Below are 16,949 nucleotides of genomic sequence, written 5' to 3'. Positions count from 1 at the left end.
CCGGGGCAGTTATTTTCTGTCTTAAAGGAGCTATATGTGAGACATGTATCATATGAAGTCATAAAAATGACAGATTAAGGAAACCTGCTCATTTATTCACAAATGATATTTTCATTTGCAGGTCGCAAATGCAGCTTACAACGGGTCCGAAATGCCAAATATTACCAAATCTAAAAAGCCTCTCTACCCCTCTCAAAAACATCTTGATCCAGAAGAGAAGCAGAGCAAGGGTCTGTCGTGGAGATGTGTTTATACATCAAAGGAATTTGAAGACATGCCAGTGTAGATAACTTTCTCCCGGACAGTGAACCAAACATGGAAGCTTCAGCCTTGGTTATCCCCTCCCGCTCTTTATCTCATTACATTGTCATGGATAAATTGGATATTGTTTTATTGTAATATGCTCTTCTCCTCTCGTTATCTGATAATTCTCTGCTGCTGTTGCACTTACACCTTCAGTCTCAGCCTGCTGCTGACATGTCAAGATTATTCAAACAGGTTCAGTGTTTATAAAAAATTAAATAAATAGGAAAGGGTTGATTCTCACTATAAAGTATCTTATAAAAGCTATGACCTCTAGAGCTGCATATCCACGCAAATAATTATGCGCCACTCGTCGTAGAGCCGCGAATTTCCATTCACTACATGTGAGCTGATCAGTGTTAATAACAGTAAGACTGACACCGACCGGGCAGTGAGTGCTGAAAAATGGCAGATGGTTGTACTGACAGAGTCGGTACAAAAAGCAGCAGCCAGTAACCGTCCTTCCAAGCGAGGCTGTTGTCCGCTGGGGTTTATTAGCTTTCTGTAGCCTTCTGTGGTACTGAAGCGTCCATCACTCATGGAAATGACTCTGATTAATCAGCGGAGTGCTGGAGTGTGCAGGGCATGCCGAAGACTGGCGCACAGGGAGCCTGATCGTATAGTAAATCATGCTTGCTCCACAGTAGGCTTCACCTTTGTCTTCGCCACGCCTCCCCTGCTCACTACACACTGCAGTGGGCTCCTTCCTTTTCTCTGGCACATGCAAACGCTTTTTCCCCGAGAACAGATGGGGGAGCGGGGAAAACCCAGCACAGAACGTTTCATGCTGACATCTAGTAGAGCCCAAAACATGTGATCATACAGGGATCTACTGTATTTACAAATAATTAAATGCCCCATAAGTATTTTTTCTAATTTTGTAACACTGTAATAATAAATATATGATAGTAAATAACTAATTCCTATGTATTTGTCTTTCAGGTCAATTAGTTCTTTAGTTTAAAATCCTTATTCTGGATTTGTTCATTTATTCCAACAGCAACATTTCTTTCGATTAACAACAAATTACTGCACAGTCTCAAAAGGCATTCAGCCATAGACGGTCAGCCAGCTGGCCCATGCCTTCAGTGGACAGTACGGGTACAGAGGCGAGCTAGTGAGGAGGAATGGAAGATATCTCTGAGAGGGGAGCAGCAGAGGACAGAGGCATGGAACATTGTGCAGTGATCTGTCACCCTCTAAAAAGGATGGTCAAAGCAACAACACTGGACGTCTCTGATGAAGTGAGGAATCTCCTCGTCCTCCTCCACATCCCCATTTTCTGTCTCAGTCTCACAGCCTGTAAGGCTCACACTATCAGACCAAAGCCTCCATACTCGGTACTCACAGCCAAAACCTTGAATCCTGAAGAGTGGCCGGAGGTAATCACAGTGAGGACGCTGTCAGTCACAAACCCTGGAAGACAAAGACACAACGTGAACTCAGACAAGTTAAGTCCACTCTCGAAACACCGGTATCGTATCACACTGTGTTCTTGGAAAGTGTGTCTACCGCTGACCTAATTTAAATCCCAGGTGATTTCAAACTTCTGCTGAAGCTCCACCCTCCCGTATTATGTAAATGTGTGTGACTAATTAGAGAGTTGTTGACCCCACGGGGTGTATGTGTGTTGCATTTCAAGATAATCCATGGCATTAAACCTCACCTCCACGATCATGTAATCTATGTCATTTAAAATGATTAAATAAGGACAAAGGTATTAATATGAACAATACAGGTCTGACCCTTTTACACAGCAAAAACCCATTTTTGAGCCAGAGGGAAAATATCGATAGCTGTCTCCCTTTCACGTAAACAAGTTGATATATGCCTCAAGCCTAATATTTTGAACAACAAAGCAATCCGTTGCGTGTGATGGCTCACCAGTTATTGAATAAATCATTGTCATCGCCCCCTAATGAGCGTCTCTGTGAAGAACAGCTGTAAATCAACACTCAAAGGCAGACTTCAGTATAACTGAGTCTGCCTTTTTTTCCCTCAGATTTCCACCCGGAGTAAGATGAGCTTTGAGTTCATAAAGTTGTTAAACCCTAAAGCTGAATTCATGAGCCATTTATAAAGACTGTAGCACACGGAGGCTTTTTATTGACAAAAACAACAAGCAGGTTTTGACAAATGAAAAAAAATGAAAGAAAAAGGAATGGCTGTGTTAGTGTAATCACACACTTTAACCCAAGCAGCGAGGAATTTCAACATAAAGCGCTAAATAACAACAAGAAAATGGCTTTGCATTTTTTGTTAATTGGGATTATGTAATAATTTCTGTGTGCTTCAAGTCTTTGTACTAACATTACAGCCTTCAACACTCGACAAAAGAGAATACAACCCAGAATCCCCCAAAATATCAACCTCCTTTAAGGTACAACAACCACATCTATGTCCTGAGACAATAACATTTCCAGGAACAACTTTCTGACAAGATAATACACGGGATGTTATGTGATCAGTCATATTCTACTCATGTTCTTCTGCGGACTTTGGAGGATATTCTGTTTATGGCACAATTTGCTTCCTCCATTTTTGGCAAAACAATCAATTTCATGACTCGCTGGATTTAATTGCTTTATTGTAATTGTATCACAAACAACATCCACGGGGAAAGATAACCAACTTCAATTTGTGCACTTCAGTGAGGGGAAAACACACTTTACGTCTGCAGTCACCAGGACAGCACATCTTCTATGAATCGTGTGTGTTACAAATAGATTTTTACATTTCTAAATATACTCAAAGTTACCACTGGGATATCTCTGTAGATGGTACCATCTTCATCATGGAAGTGCTGTACCCTTAAATCTATGTTGAAAACAAAGAAATCACTTTCTCTTTGTTGTGCTGGTGGTGACCCTTGAATTTAAGCGCACTCTTGTCAAGATAACGAGATGGCAGATGAAAAATCTCAGCGCTAATTTCACGGTTCACTGGATAAAATAGACTAGGGAACTCTTTGGGTTCCTGCACAATGAAATACTGTACCTGCAGTGCTCATAGAAACACTATCAAACTGTCAAATTGACTTGTTTGCAGCAAGCCGAGGGGGTCACGGTGACAGGGAGAGAAGAAAAACCTTCAGCACTGCTTCACACTGCAGCACTCCCAAGAGCATGTGTGGCATTTTCCCTTTTGTTTCAGGTAAGGTCAAATGACAAGGACCGAAAACAAACACACTCCATCATTCTTGACTGGTCTTGTCAGTTATATATGCTCATACAGCAGCATAAACTCCAAGCCGAAAATAAATCATATTCCACAAGGACAAACACAAGGTCACATCTCAGACACAAAAGGAATCTTGAAATGTTGTAAATTGGCTATAGCTGACGGGGGCATCAGCTCGATGATTAGATAGAATCAAGCAGAAAGGAAATGCCTCTTGGTGAACAGAAATGGATCTTTCCCACACCGATGTATGTCCCCAAAGGACCGAGCTATGCAAAAAAAGAATGACAGAGAATTTAATGAAAACTCGGGCCTTTGATTTCCATTACAAGTCAGCACCACTGAACCATGCTGGCAGTAGACTCATATTAAAATGAACATAGATAAAGTCATATCTTTTAAGGTCAGGAAGAAGGTGTTACTTGAGGTAAAATGGATTCTCAAACCTTTAGGTCTATTTTTTTTTTTTTTAAACTTACTGCAAGTCAACCAGGTTCAAACAAGGTTTCATCCATCAGCACGGGAAGCCTGTGCCTTCTTTGAGGTACGCAGCAATGTCCAGTGGGCGCAACAATTTTGAAATGCATTGGCATAAAATGCCCTTAAGTATGTTTTTCAAGAGTATTACTGTTATATGCACTTTAGTTTTCACTGAATCGTGTCATTGATTCGACCAGTGCACAGAAAACCAAACTGCTAAAAACCATAGTGTTGTCCAAAAGAAAGAAACATCCTGAGTGAGTTACATTGCCTCTTAACCCCCAAACGATCTCTGTTTGATTAAGAGAATCGTGCAGTCCATGCAACTCAGTCTACAACAGTCTTCTGTGCGGCTTCGCAGGCAGTACTTGAATTGAAGAACCTCTAAGGATTCCATGTTCTCTCACTCTCTCTCTCTCTCAGTCTCTCATTTTCTGTCTCTTTCTCTCTCTAAGACATGTAATGTACTCCCACTCAGGCAGGGGAAGATGGAGGGGAATGGTGTGGGGTAAAGGGAACCTCGAGGAGACCTTTGGGAGTGCTTAGTTGCCCTATGCTCCCTGGAGCGTAGCATACAAACACTAGGAGATGTGCGAAGTGTGAGCGGGGAGCTTTCCATGCAGGGATCTGGCCCAAATTTAATCTCTCTATTGTGAAGACGGAGGGTTAGAGGAAAAAAAGGGCCGTGCCAGCTGAAATCCCACTGGCAGTGCTGCAATGCAGAGGTTTAATATGGAGGCAGGGAGGTAGGCAAACACATCTCAGAGCTGGCCTTTGGTCGACAAACAATTGACCTGTTTTCACACTGATGCACGGGTGCGTGCATGCACACGCCTTGATCTTTTAGACACAGTGGCAGCTCGTCAACAGGGGGTGCTATGGCACTGCCCCACCTGCTCCACACCAGTCCCACATGTCACAGTATGAACGAGGTAAATTACACCGTTAGTGGGTAAAATGTATAATCTGCAGTAAAATTTTAGATTTCAAATTGTCTGAAGTTGCAGGGAGGTGACCTCAAGAGATCGAGACTCCCCTCAGTGCAAGAGATAAGAGCTCTCACACTTTCTGCGGCCTGAACAACGTTTATGTTTTAAGTCACACGAGGGAGGGAGAGAGAGAGAGAGAGAGAGAGAGCTGGAGGAGCCTCGCTGAGAGACAGGGAGAGGGAGAGATAAAGAGCCGCAGAGAGAACAGACGGAGGATGACGAAAGAAAACTTCAGTGAAGTCGATTAAAAACAAAGGTGTTTTTGAGAGGAGAACACTGCAGGAAAAGCAAAGACTTTAACAGTTTGGACCAGGCAACCATTTGCCACTCCCAGTTTCCAAAATATGAGTGTCGGCTGTTTTCAGTGTCATATATTAGTCACTCCCAGACAGACAAGTCACCAAATTCAATTTCTTTTCTGCGTTTTTACATACTCCAGACAATGTCTGATTTCAAAATAATATTCACACTGTTGTATTTGTGAATACTAAGTGTGGAAGTCTGCACGCTTGTCACTGTTTAAAACCTAACCCTGTCATATTTGATGAAGAGTCTATAGGTTTTCAACTGAGTTTTCATCTCCAACGTTTCATCCATAAGCACATCGCACCGTTTGTGTGGACATAAATCAAAGTGGGAGACGCCACAGGCCTCGCTGTTACTCCATACAATGTTCCCAGAGCGTGAGAGGTGAAGACATGATGGCTTTTTGTTTATATGACAGATTGCAGACTGTGGGAGCCTTTTTACACTCAGCAGAAACAAGCGATGGATGACACTTTGGCCGCGCTCTGATACCATCAGCGCAAAGGCAGAGACAGTGATGTCCAATAAACAGCTTTTCGTTTGACTTTGAAACAAACCAGAATCAGTAATGTGCAGCGATGTGATGAAATCTTCAAATAACATTAATGAGGAACTATACGTCCAGTTTCTTGTCAAAAACCTTTATCTAATCAACTTGTTATATCGAACGTTACACCAAGCAAACAGGCATCTTTTTCTGTTTCATACTGACGCAGTGTCATCCAAAAGAAATGTCTAATAGTAGTGCTAGTTAATGACTCTGCTTTTTTTTTTAAAGTCACTAAATAAAGTTTTAATTCAACATAATACAAAATGACCACGATACATTGTGAAGATTAATCAGGTTTTTCTTCACAATAAAATGAGTCAAAGTGATGAAATGGCCGGGTCTCGTTCCCAGACTGAAGCACATAATAATGTGACTAATAATTACAAGATACGTCATGAAGTCATGATAATGAGATGCTAAGTCAAAATTATGGTATACTAAGTCATAATTTAGAGATATTAAGTCATATATCTGAGATGCTAAGTCATCATCCCGAGATACAAAATCATATTTATGATATAGATATGAAATTGTACTTTCTGAGAAATGATCTCAAAATGATGACCTAATATCCCAAAATATAAAAACCCAGTATCTGCTCTCTTATAAGTTTAATGATTGCGCATTTTGACCAACCAATCCTTATCTGGAGTCATTGACAGTGTTCCAATAATATTCTAAAGGGAGCATTATGAAGATAGTAATACTGCTTTGACCTGTCAAAATCAGAATAATGGTTATTTTAGCTTTTCTAGCTTTCTTGCTCGTCTCTGTTTTAGACCCATGTAAAAAGATTTGTTGTACTGTCACCCGTATAAAGAAAATGCACACTCAGAAATATAAACTCAACACGTTTGTTTATGCTCCTATTTTCCATGAAAGATGCAAGGTTTCCATATGCAAACAAAAGGCTTACTTCTCCCAAATTATGTTCAAAATTTGTTAAAATAGGGAGAAACAAAGCTTTTTGTTTGCATTGGGAAATCTTACATTTTTTACTTCAGTTCATGTTAGCAAAAACATACATATATTTTATATTTTTGTAGCGTTTGTATCAATTACTACATTATTTAGCAGTAGTAACATAAACTGTAGGTGAGCACACAACAAGTTAATACTCCTGAAACACACACTGGTGATTTTCTCATATGGGAAGCAAAACCATTTCCTCTGCTATTACCGGACAAATCCACCCCAGTCCACTAAGGTTTGAGTGTACCTGGCTATTTATAGGGGGGAAAAAAACACACCCATTATTAATTATGAGACATCATGAGAACCACCATGAACCTGGCACAGCGACCGCTTCTCTCCCGTTAAACCCGTGAAAATATACAGCATTTGGACGGACGTGCCCTATTTGCACTTGTGCCATGCTCCTTAGACAATGTGCTCATTAAAACACTGCCCCATCATTAATGAGGCTGCTTTACAATGTGTTGCTACAACCAGGAAATGAGATGAGCGGCAGAAGAATATAGTGTACGAAGTGAAAACACAGTAAATAGCTGCTGTGACTTCCACACCTCACTATTTATAACAAGCGACTTGATATCCGTTCAGGTTAATGAAGACACTCGTACGACTGAAGTTATTCAATTGTCTTGTCATCTCAGACAAAGCGACTGTGACTGTCAATCCTGTTTGGACCTCCTATGACTTCACATTTGCCTCTTTCGCCTCGTATCTGTCCACACGCTGCCTCTTGACTCTGCCCTTCATCTTGCCTCGTCTGTATTATCTTGTAATAAATGTGAACTCTTTGAACTTTTAATCGGTGTCACTGAGTGATGCATTTGAATCCAGCGTCGCCATGACGACTAAGGATAATGAGCCCGCTGTATTGATTTGATATGCATACAACACTTAACTGAAAGTCCTCTCTGTATTTTATGGCTGCAATGAGGTGGATTGTCTCCGTGGATATTTTCAAAATTAGACTTTATATTGCAGGTAGAGACATGGCGAGAAACAAAAGAAGAGTTATGAGGTCTGAACAGTTCCAGGTAGGGGTGATACAACTATGCAATAACATCATATATATCGCAACACAACTTTCTTCAACTGTAAAGTTGAAGAAGTTGCTCACTCAAAAGCAAAAATCTCTTCTATCATCTATTTTTAATAATATTGATATCAAAATTGACTGATTTAAAAAAAGATATTTTGGTAACATTTGGGTTCCAAATGGAACGTAAGTCAAAACCCACCTCTTCAGAATGATATTTATTTTATATTTCCTTGTCTGGCTTGACTCATGTAACATGTTTTTGTATTCAATGCACACACTTTTGTTTATGCTCCCATTTTCCATAAAAGATTTACGTTTCCGTACGCACTCAAAAGGCTGATTTCTCTCAAATTTTGTTCACAAATTTGTTAAAACAGGGAGAAATAAAGCTTCATTGGGAAATCTTTTTGGCCATATCATCCAGCCTTAGTTCCAGATATTTTGGTAAGATTGGAATCAGGTCCAAAATGGAACCATGCTGCTATTTGAGCCCCCTAATTACATGCTATGCTCATTATATCACAGCAGGTTTAGCTCTCAGTCAAACCATGGGCCTGCTGCATTGTCATCTTAAGTAGAGTTGACACATCTTCATTACTGCTGGACTATAATCCAATTTTATGATCCATAAATGTCTACAGAAAAGTATTGTTTACATGACGGTGTTTTATTTGGGTTAGCTTCAGAATATTTCTGTCTATGTGTTGATCCTTCACTGTTGGTCTGTCATGACACAGAGCAAGACGTAACTAATTTGACACATAGTCCTTTGTGAATCCAGCTTAATTGTTGCTGGTCGAACATTGTTTATCTAATTATGGTTTATTGAATCTAATTGTTGTCTGACTGATAATCACTGTTAATGAATTAGACCCAATGATGTCTCCGTGGATTCACAGTAAACACCTCATAGGTCAAAGCTGGCCTTCAAACTGTTTTTGAAATGTGCTTATCTGAGCACCCACATGTGAACGACACAACATAAACACTGTGATCTAAAACATTTAAGGTAACAACAGCCATGTTGGGTTACGGATGTATCCGCTGAATCTGAAATGGCTGAAAGAAATCAGTTTAAATGTCATGTTTGTTATTAATTACAAATGCATTGCCCCATTAGCCTCACGACTCAGAAAGATTGAGGTTTTTGCACGATCTTTTATGTTTGCAGCTCTTAGGAAAACGATGATCTCTTTGAAGCAACTGCTCTTTTTCACAAAGCTATCGTCAATAAATTCCTGGTGCAGAGCACCTACTACTCTGTTACCTGCTTCACTGGGAGACAAGACTTGTGTTTATGTGCAGAAATAAGGCAATTCATCATCTGGAGTCCCTGAGAAATGGTCAACAGCAGGGACACGATTTCAGATGAATTGCCTCCCCCTCTCGCCTGCCTATTGAGTGAAACATAACACAGCCCGAGTAGACACAAAAGGAGATTAAATATCATCCAGGAAATAATAAAATGCATCGATTTACTTTACACTTTTAAGGATTAAAGGCCCAGTGTGCAAAAATGTGTGACATCGAATGGTGAGATTGCTTATTGCAACAAACTGAGGACTCCTCTGCTCACCTCTATCTTTTTTAAGGGCCATCAAATAACTATGGTGGCCTTCACATGCCATGAAGGATATTATTTGTTTGCTGCAAAGGGTCTGCTTCAAAATGTTCGGGCTGCAGCAGAAACATGATAGCACAAGATGGCGGATTCCTTGCTTAAAGTACATAAAAAAAGGCTTCTTATTAAGGCCAATTATTAACTTATATACTTATGGGTGGTACATTAAATTTTTGCCCTGCTAAATGCTACACCATCATACCAATCTAACATTTCCAATGCTTAACTTGCGTTTATTATCTGAATAGAGATAATTGTTTGATCGTAAAAGGAGGAGGATAACCTCCTGCAGAGGAAATACAACAAAAAAAAACATACACGTCTCCAGACCTCGGCATCTCTGAATTACATGCTCCATGAGAGAACAGTGTGGTGCGAGTAAAACAACAAATTCCCCAGGGGACCAACAAACTCTTATAAATGTCAGATAGGTTTTGGTAATGTGTTCCGAAAGCAGATATTTCTTTTGCCCTCTCAACATAATAAACCGTATTACCTGCACCAAGGTCTTTCTAGAGCTAGAAGAACAATCTATCCTCATACTTTTCACCGAGTGACACAATTCTGGTCGAAACCAATGCAACAATTCAGCTCAACGCTGCACATCCTTTATGTTACGACTACTGTACGATGTGGACCTGAAAGTGGAGTGTGTGTGTGTGTGTGGTCTTGTGATGGAAGTGCAGAAGTTATAAACATTTTTTCACCTTGTACTGCAGCTGAAGGTAGAACAAGCGATGGACGAGCAGTAAGTGGCACTCGGAGTGGCATGCTCATGGGGATCATTCACCTTCACATTGTCGGCAAACTCCGATACAAGACAGGCCCAAAACTTGGAAACCACTGTGCCATTAGTCAAAGACAGATTGAATGTGACAGCCAAACCTCTGCAGACAATCTCCTTGCACCATGTACAAGCTGGCGGGGTTTTTGTCAGGGGCGCATTCATGTTGTTCTGTGGTACAAAGTCGAGATGCTTTTATAATGCTATTACCTTTCATACTGTGTTAACAGTGACATTTAAACCATCTAATAAACACGGTGCAAATTAAAGTTAATGAAAAACAGACAATCTCTCCTTAGTGGCTGAAACATGAAAGAATTCTATTATATCATGCATACTGCTGAGCAACAATGTGCTTTATTCAATTATAGATATCAAGGCTTTAAAAGTGTTTAATGCAGTTCGCTGCCAACCACCATGATGAATTCTCATTAAAAGCCTTTAAAGAACATGCCTTTAATTCACACCTGCTCACTGGGTAAACATGCTGCTATTCAATTATGTGTAAAGGAGTAGTGCTACTGTTTACAACGAATGAAAGTCATTTTTTTCAGCCCATTTGTCATGTATTCATAAAAGTCACTGTCTCCTGTTGGCTGACGGAGAGAGATTTGACCGAAGAGCGTTGCAATACTTAAGCAAGATCATGTGTAAAGCAGACAGAGAGTTTTCTTTCAATTAAGCACTCATTACAAAATTAGGTACTGACCTTTGAAACATACCAGCACAGGGAAGAGGAGAGAAGGGTAGATATGTACTTTAAGACGACCAACTCTGATTAAAGTGAGAATTCTCAATGGTACTGCATGCTTTTAAGATCTCTTTTAAAAAATGGTTCAAAACAAAGGACAATTAAGCAGCAAATTATAAAACCATATTTTTGTTCTCACCAGCTGTGTTTGCGCAGTATTTTCCCCGTTAAATGTGCATGTTGGTTATGAGACTGCACAGATGTCTTCTTGTTATTCGAAAACCTCAAGTGTCCAAATGTATACGGACAAATAGTCACGGATAAATGGACTTTTAAATGATTATGTATGGATTTATGAAATGTCTAAACAGATTTATGGACAAAACTGTTTGACTTTCATTAAAACAGATACATCCAGACAGATAAGGATGCATTTCGTAGGTTCCTGCAGGGCAGACCAAACTGTATTATCACTTTCCCTCACATTGCCTTGTAATCTGATGGCGGCATCAACAATCAATGGAAGGAGGCAAAGAGAAGACAAGACCAATCAATAACCACTAGAAACATTACGTTAATTGTGAACTTATCAGTTTGAGGCACAGCTAGCTTCTGTGAACTTTAGGGAACCTGGGATGCAGGAAACATTATTATACGATAATAAAATGTTGGGGTATCAGACACAGTATTTAATCTATTCTCGGGCTGAAAGTGAAATTGTATTATTGCAGCTGCTTCCAAAAGAAAAAAACTGGTTTTGTATTGTGTAAGACGAGGAGCATTCAGTGTAAGATGAGTAGTTAAAAGTAGGCAATTACGCAATCGTTTTTTTTTTCCAAGGGTCAGTTGAATGAATATCAGCACAAATCTATAAAAGGACAGTCGTCCTCTTAACCATCCCCACTGAATGCTGCACCAAATCTTAATTACAGCACTGCCAGGTGCGTCAGCAGGTGCAAGTGATTAAAACATTCACACAAAATGGAAACTTTCAAACGACTGCTCCCAGAAGGAGAGCGTTTTGTTACAAAGTAATGACGAACAGGTCTGCAGCCACACTAATGGCTCTCTGACACACTTGGGCCTAATCCCAGTGTTCTCCCTAAACCCTTAAATCCTGAACCCTCATTGGTTTTGATGATGTCATCTGCTAAGTGTCTGAGTGCAAGAGGCTGCAAAGACTGAAAAATTATATCAGCGGGAATGAGCAAGCTCTTAATGTGACATCGTGCCACCAAATGATGGCAGGTTTGGGACTTTTTCATTTGCTGACCTATAGAGTGGATAAGATTATTCACAAATAATTCATTTACTCACTCAGGGGGATTGGGGTAGTGAACACGTGTGTAAGACTTTGAGTGTGTGCGGGTGGACACTGGGACTGGACCTAAGAAACAGCACAGACACAGACACAATAGATGATAATCCACCCTAACCTTAACCTAACCCTCAGTAGGAGCCCGGTTGGAGGTGACGTCTGTGAATTTGTGGTTTTAAGAACTGCCTTGGCGCTGGTCACATCACAAATGCCGTGGACTTTGTTTTGCAACCAGAAGGCGAAGTAGATTTTTTATACAGTCTATGAACCGCATGTTACCAAGTTACTCCCAATGACACAACATCTAGTATTTTAAAATCTAAAATTCTGACCCAAGGTTGTCAATAAATGAATACCCAAAGTGAATCCCAGTCAATCCTGAGGGTCCAAAATAGATGAATAAATCCTACATGCACCATTGATTTTTGCAAAAAGCTCGAGTTGACTGAAGAATCTATTGAAAAAGGAAAATCAGGACATCACCAGAGTCATTAGGGCTTAATCATCTGCTGTCCACTGATACAGTGACACAGTACTGTGTATCATGTTAAGCACTGCAGTCTGAGACAACATAGCTACAAGCTACTCAAATCTGTATGTGAACTGATATACTGTATTATAACATATACAATGTATTAAGTAGTGGTAAAAGTATGTGACATTGTAACTAGGAGCTGATTGGTGACCCCTTTATACATCAGTGGAGCTCAGATGGAGCAAGTGAACAGTTGCAGGTTCCTAGTATAAGGGAATTCTTCTAAAAAAAACGAAAAACTACCAGTTTTTTCCTTCTGGTAGTAGTTGTCATGGTCAGCTGGCCACACAAAAACTAATAGTGTTGGGGCTTGGCTGGAAAGAAGAATTATTGAACCCTGCTGTACTTCTTGGCAAAAGTCATAGAATAAATTCTCCAAAAAGGCCTCATACTTTTCAGTGAGTCCATCAAAGTGCCACAGCAGGATGTTAGACAGCTAACAAGGGAAGCGAATCAATTTCTGAAGTTTATTGAATGTTACCTCTGGAACTGCAAACAACAAAGTGCAGCATCCAGTCATGTAATGGCGCTACAGACACAACTGTGACAGATTGGGAACAGCTGTTGTCTCTTAGGGATGATATCTGTGGTGAATATTCAAACATTCTAAACTCCAGCGCATGAGAGCTAGTAAACATAATGCAGGCTTTCAATTTACATCCAAGAAACCTCTTAAATGTCATCACATCTGCAAACACTTGCTGCTGCTGCTGCTGCTGCCACCTTGTTAAAATAGAATAGATACAAATGTGGGTGTCATTGGAGTAGAAAATTGTTGTTGTTTTTTGTTATGACTGCTAAACAATCCTGGCTTTATCAGTAGCCATACGATTGTTACATTGCCTTCAGGTTTCGCCATGAAAGCGACAATAATCTGTGCCGCTCGCTGCATCCCAACAGATGTGAGATAATGCCCCAACAATTAAAAACCACAAAGCCTTGAAGAAACACATAACAAATGGCAAACCTTTCCACTCAATTGACAATATGTGAAATTCTACACAGCCAACTGACAGTATTCTATCAATTATTCAGGAGGAGAAAGGCTCGCAAAAAAGTGCTGCACCCCCGGCTACGCAGCAGTAAATCACAGTATAGGACGCCATCTGCTCCTTGTCAACGCCATCAGTTGCTGTGTGTACAGGACTACAGAACAACATTGATCCTTGAGACTAGGTTGATTTCCATTTGGGAACCGCAGACTAGAAAGTGCAGGTAAAGGGGTTTGGGTCAAAATGTTTAATGTCATGTTTTTATAAACTATAAGTGATAGAGAGATTTCACAGTCAGAGAGTGAGCCGTGTGAGACTTCTGCATCCATCTTGTGTGTTTTCACCTAAACCAAACTCCTCATTAAATATTGAACATCCACATGAGGTAATGTTAGAATGATTCCCCGTAACACCTCAGTCCTTTGCACTGGTTGGCATTTCAAAGCTGAACTTCAGAGTTTCTGTTTGCAGACTTTTTTGGGTACACACTATTTTTGATCTGTTTGAACAAAAATATTCATAATATTCAGTTAGAAAAAGTGGCAAACATCGTATCACAAGACAAATGGAAACAAATAGTGTTTGTGTGACAACTTTCAGTAAATAACTGTCTTTATAATAAGTACTTCCATTAGTATCTTCTTGCAAAGGGCCATAGGGTTGGGCCCAATAGAAAATCACCACTTATTGTGAGTTCTGGAATCTGGCATTTTGTCCCTATAAGAGCAGCTATGTCACAAGAATCGAGTCACTGTGAATTCTCACCATGATGAAATGATCAGCTTTCTGCAAGTCAAGCTCAATATTATGTTTTGTCTTGAACTCAGTCAAAGCATGTCTTTCCCAGTATCTTTGAGCATGTTTTTGTTCTCTACACAAAGGGTATCTTCAAATTTAACTTGAAGATGCCCTAAAATTAAATAGGTATCTTATCAATAAAAATGCACAGAATTCCGTGTCAAAACTATATTGTACAATTATGTCCAGCCTGATTCACTGAGATTGCTTTTATTAAAAATAAATCAAGTTGCTTTGACCAGGAGTTATAAGTTGCAACAAAGTTGCATCATTACAACCTGCACTGCAGGTGTAGGTGAGGTTTTAATGTCCTCCAGTATTGATATCAAACAAGAAATGATAATGTAAGTAGGGCTTGGCGATATGGGCAAAAACATTATTACAATTAAAAGTTTCCAATCAGTCGACATTGATAATTATCACAATAGAATGTCTGATAATTAAAGAATTATGGACAGAAATGTCAATATTGGACCTTTCGTAACTTGTAATTTTATGTGTTGGAAATAAAGATTCAAGCTGATATACCGACTGTTACTCATGGTTGTCAAATAATCTGTCTAAAATCAAGCACAGCAGCCATTTTAAAAAGCTAAAAACAAGAAGAAGCAATTTCAGGGAGAAAAACCAAAAAGGACAAGCTAAATTCTGCAAAGTTGACACAATGCTCCAGATAACAGGAGCTACATTTTGCATCTTCAAATTGTGTATGACTCAAAAGTGTAAAAAAAAAGAAAAAAAAGTAGCAGCTCAACTGGCAGCACAGGGAATTTTAAATGTGCCCTGACACATAATGCACCATGAGTTTAACCCCTATTGAGGCTTAACCTTCCAATTTGGATTAATTTCTTCTGAATCTGAAAATGGTGACACTGCAAAAATGAAAAGAGCGTTTGTAAAGAAATTCTTAAACTTTTCAGCTGCATGTGGGAAAACCGATAAGGAGTGAATTTCTATTTCAGTGTATGTATAAATTACTCCTGTAATGGCACTATTCACTTCCACCCTGCTTTTAAACAGAGAGCAACACAATCGGTTTATTCATTTCTCATATAGCCAAGGCGCTGGGCGAAACCCAAACTATGTGAGGTCGGAAAACAGCTTTGCCAGCTCAGATAGAGCCCAGTTGAGAAAATTGTCACTTTTCTGGTTGTGCAAATTTTGAATGTAAGCATTTTAATTAAATAAATCACAAAATATTCTACGTAATATATTTAAGGGATGGGCCAGGACACTACTAAGAGCTCAGATAAATGAAAACATTGGTATTGAATCTATGAGCTCAAATTATAGTAATATAGAGTAATATAATTCAGTCCTCTAAAAACATGCTATTTGGATACTTCTGTTAACAATTAACTATTAACTATCAAATATATTTGTGAATGTCTTCAAATCATCAAACTGTGATTCTTGTAAATGCTAAGTCAGACAGTTGCCTTGGGAAGGGTGGAGACAGCAATCGGCCATGACACATTGGAAAGGTCATGTGTCCACCAGATCCCACAAAGTTCATTTCAAACACCATGGGGCATGCACTGTCCTATCGCCCATAACAGTAGAGTATTTCAATTGATCAGCTGTAGGTTCGCTTTTAAAAGTCTATAGCAATGTGATGTGAAGAAACACACAATAACAATAACTTTGTTCTCAGTTTCATACCTGTATTATGCAACATTAATGCTCTTTGTCTGTGTTACGAACTGGCTGTAAAGCTCAACCTCATCATGCGTTACTTTTTTTAAGTGTTTGAATGCTGATTATTCTCTGCGGCTTGTAAAAATGTCTACTAAGCACCATTTATACTCCATTTTCCCAAACGTTATCTCCATCACTACCCTAAATACCTCCATGCGTCTTTTGCATTGGTATGGACATGAGGAAGTACTTCCTCTGGAGGGCAGTGCCAAGTTGCAGTCAACATGACGACCATTGAAGAGGTTATTTTATTGTGCTGGACAGAAATGCAAGGCAATCTCGCAGCGGTGGAATGTAAAACCACTGAATGTAAGTTGTACCATTAATGGGGAATATTACTCACTGGTGTTGTTTTTGTTGTTTTCCTGAGTGATTGGACTCTTTACTGCCCCCATGATTTCAGGTGGTATTGCTCCGTTTCGTCCGTCATTGTAAGCTAGGGAGCGCAAATTACGATTGAAAGGCTCAGTCTTCTGCTACTGACACCTATACACGTCTTCAAGTCTCAAGTCAAGTCACAGTTTTGACCAGACTCGAATCCCCATCTCTACATCTGCCTTTTCCTACTTAAAATGCCCTCGATTGAAACCTGCGCTCATTAGACTGCTAACCTGTTGTTAATTAACTGCATTAACTGAAATTCAATTGTTGGTCTTTAGCCGTGTTTCCATCACGGTACAGTTTGGTTTGGTA

General features: G+C 39.7%; 1 protein-coding gene across 4 annotated transcripts in view; it reads right to left on the bottom strand.

Moving 5' to 3' along the window:
* The window catches only part of LOC122776885 (synaptotagmin-2-like), a 62,397-nt gene that overhangs the window by 33,883 nt on the left and 11,565 nt on the right, over nucleotides 1-16,949 (bottom strand). For 3 of the 4 annotated variants that reach the window (XM_044037647.1, XM_044037651.1, XM_044037649.1), the window contains exon 3: nucleotides 1,652-1,719. The exons of the other annotated variant lie outside the window; for it this stretch is intronic. The gene's annotated coding sequence lies outside the window, so the exon portion shown is untranslated. The remainder of the gene's footprint in view (nucleotides 1-1,651; nucleotides 1,720-16,949) is intronic. 4 annotated transcript variants of the gene reach the window in all.

Source organism: Solea senegalensis, linkage group LG11 (assembly GCF_019176455.1).
Source record: "Solea senegalensis isolate Sse05_10M linkage group LG11, IFAPA_SoseM_1, whole genome shotgun sequence".
Taxonomy (NCBI): domain Eukaryota; kingdom Metazoa; phylum Chordata; class Actinopteri; order Pleuronectiformes; family Soleidae; genus Solea; species Solea senegalensis.
The sequence above is the reverse complement of the archived record's forward strand: the minus strand, read 5'-3'. Positions and strand labels throughout refer to the sequence as shown.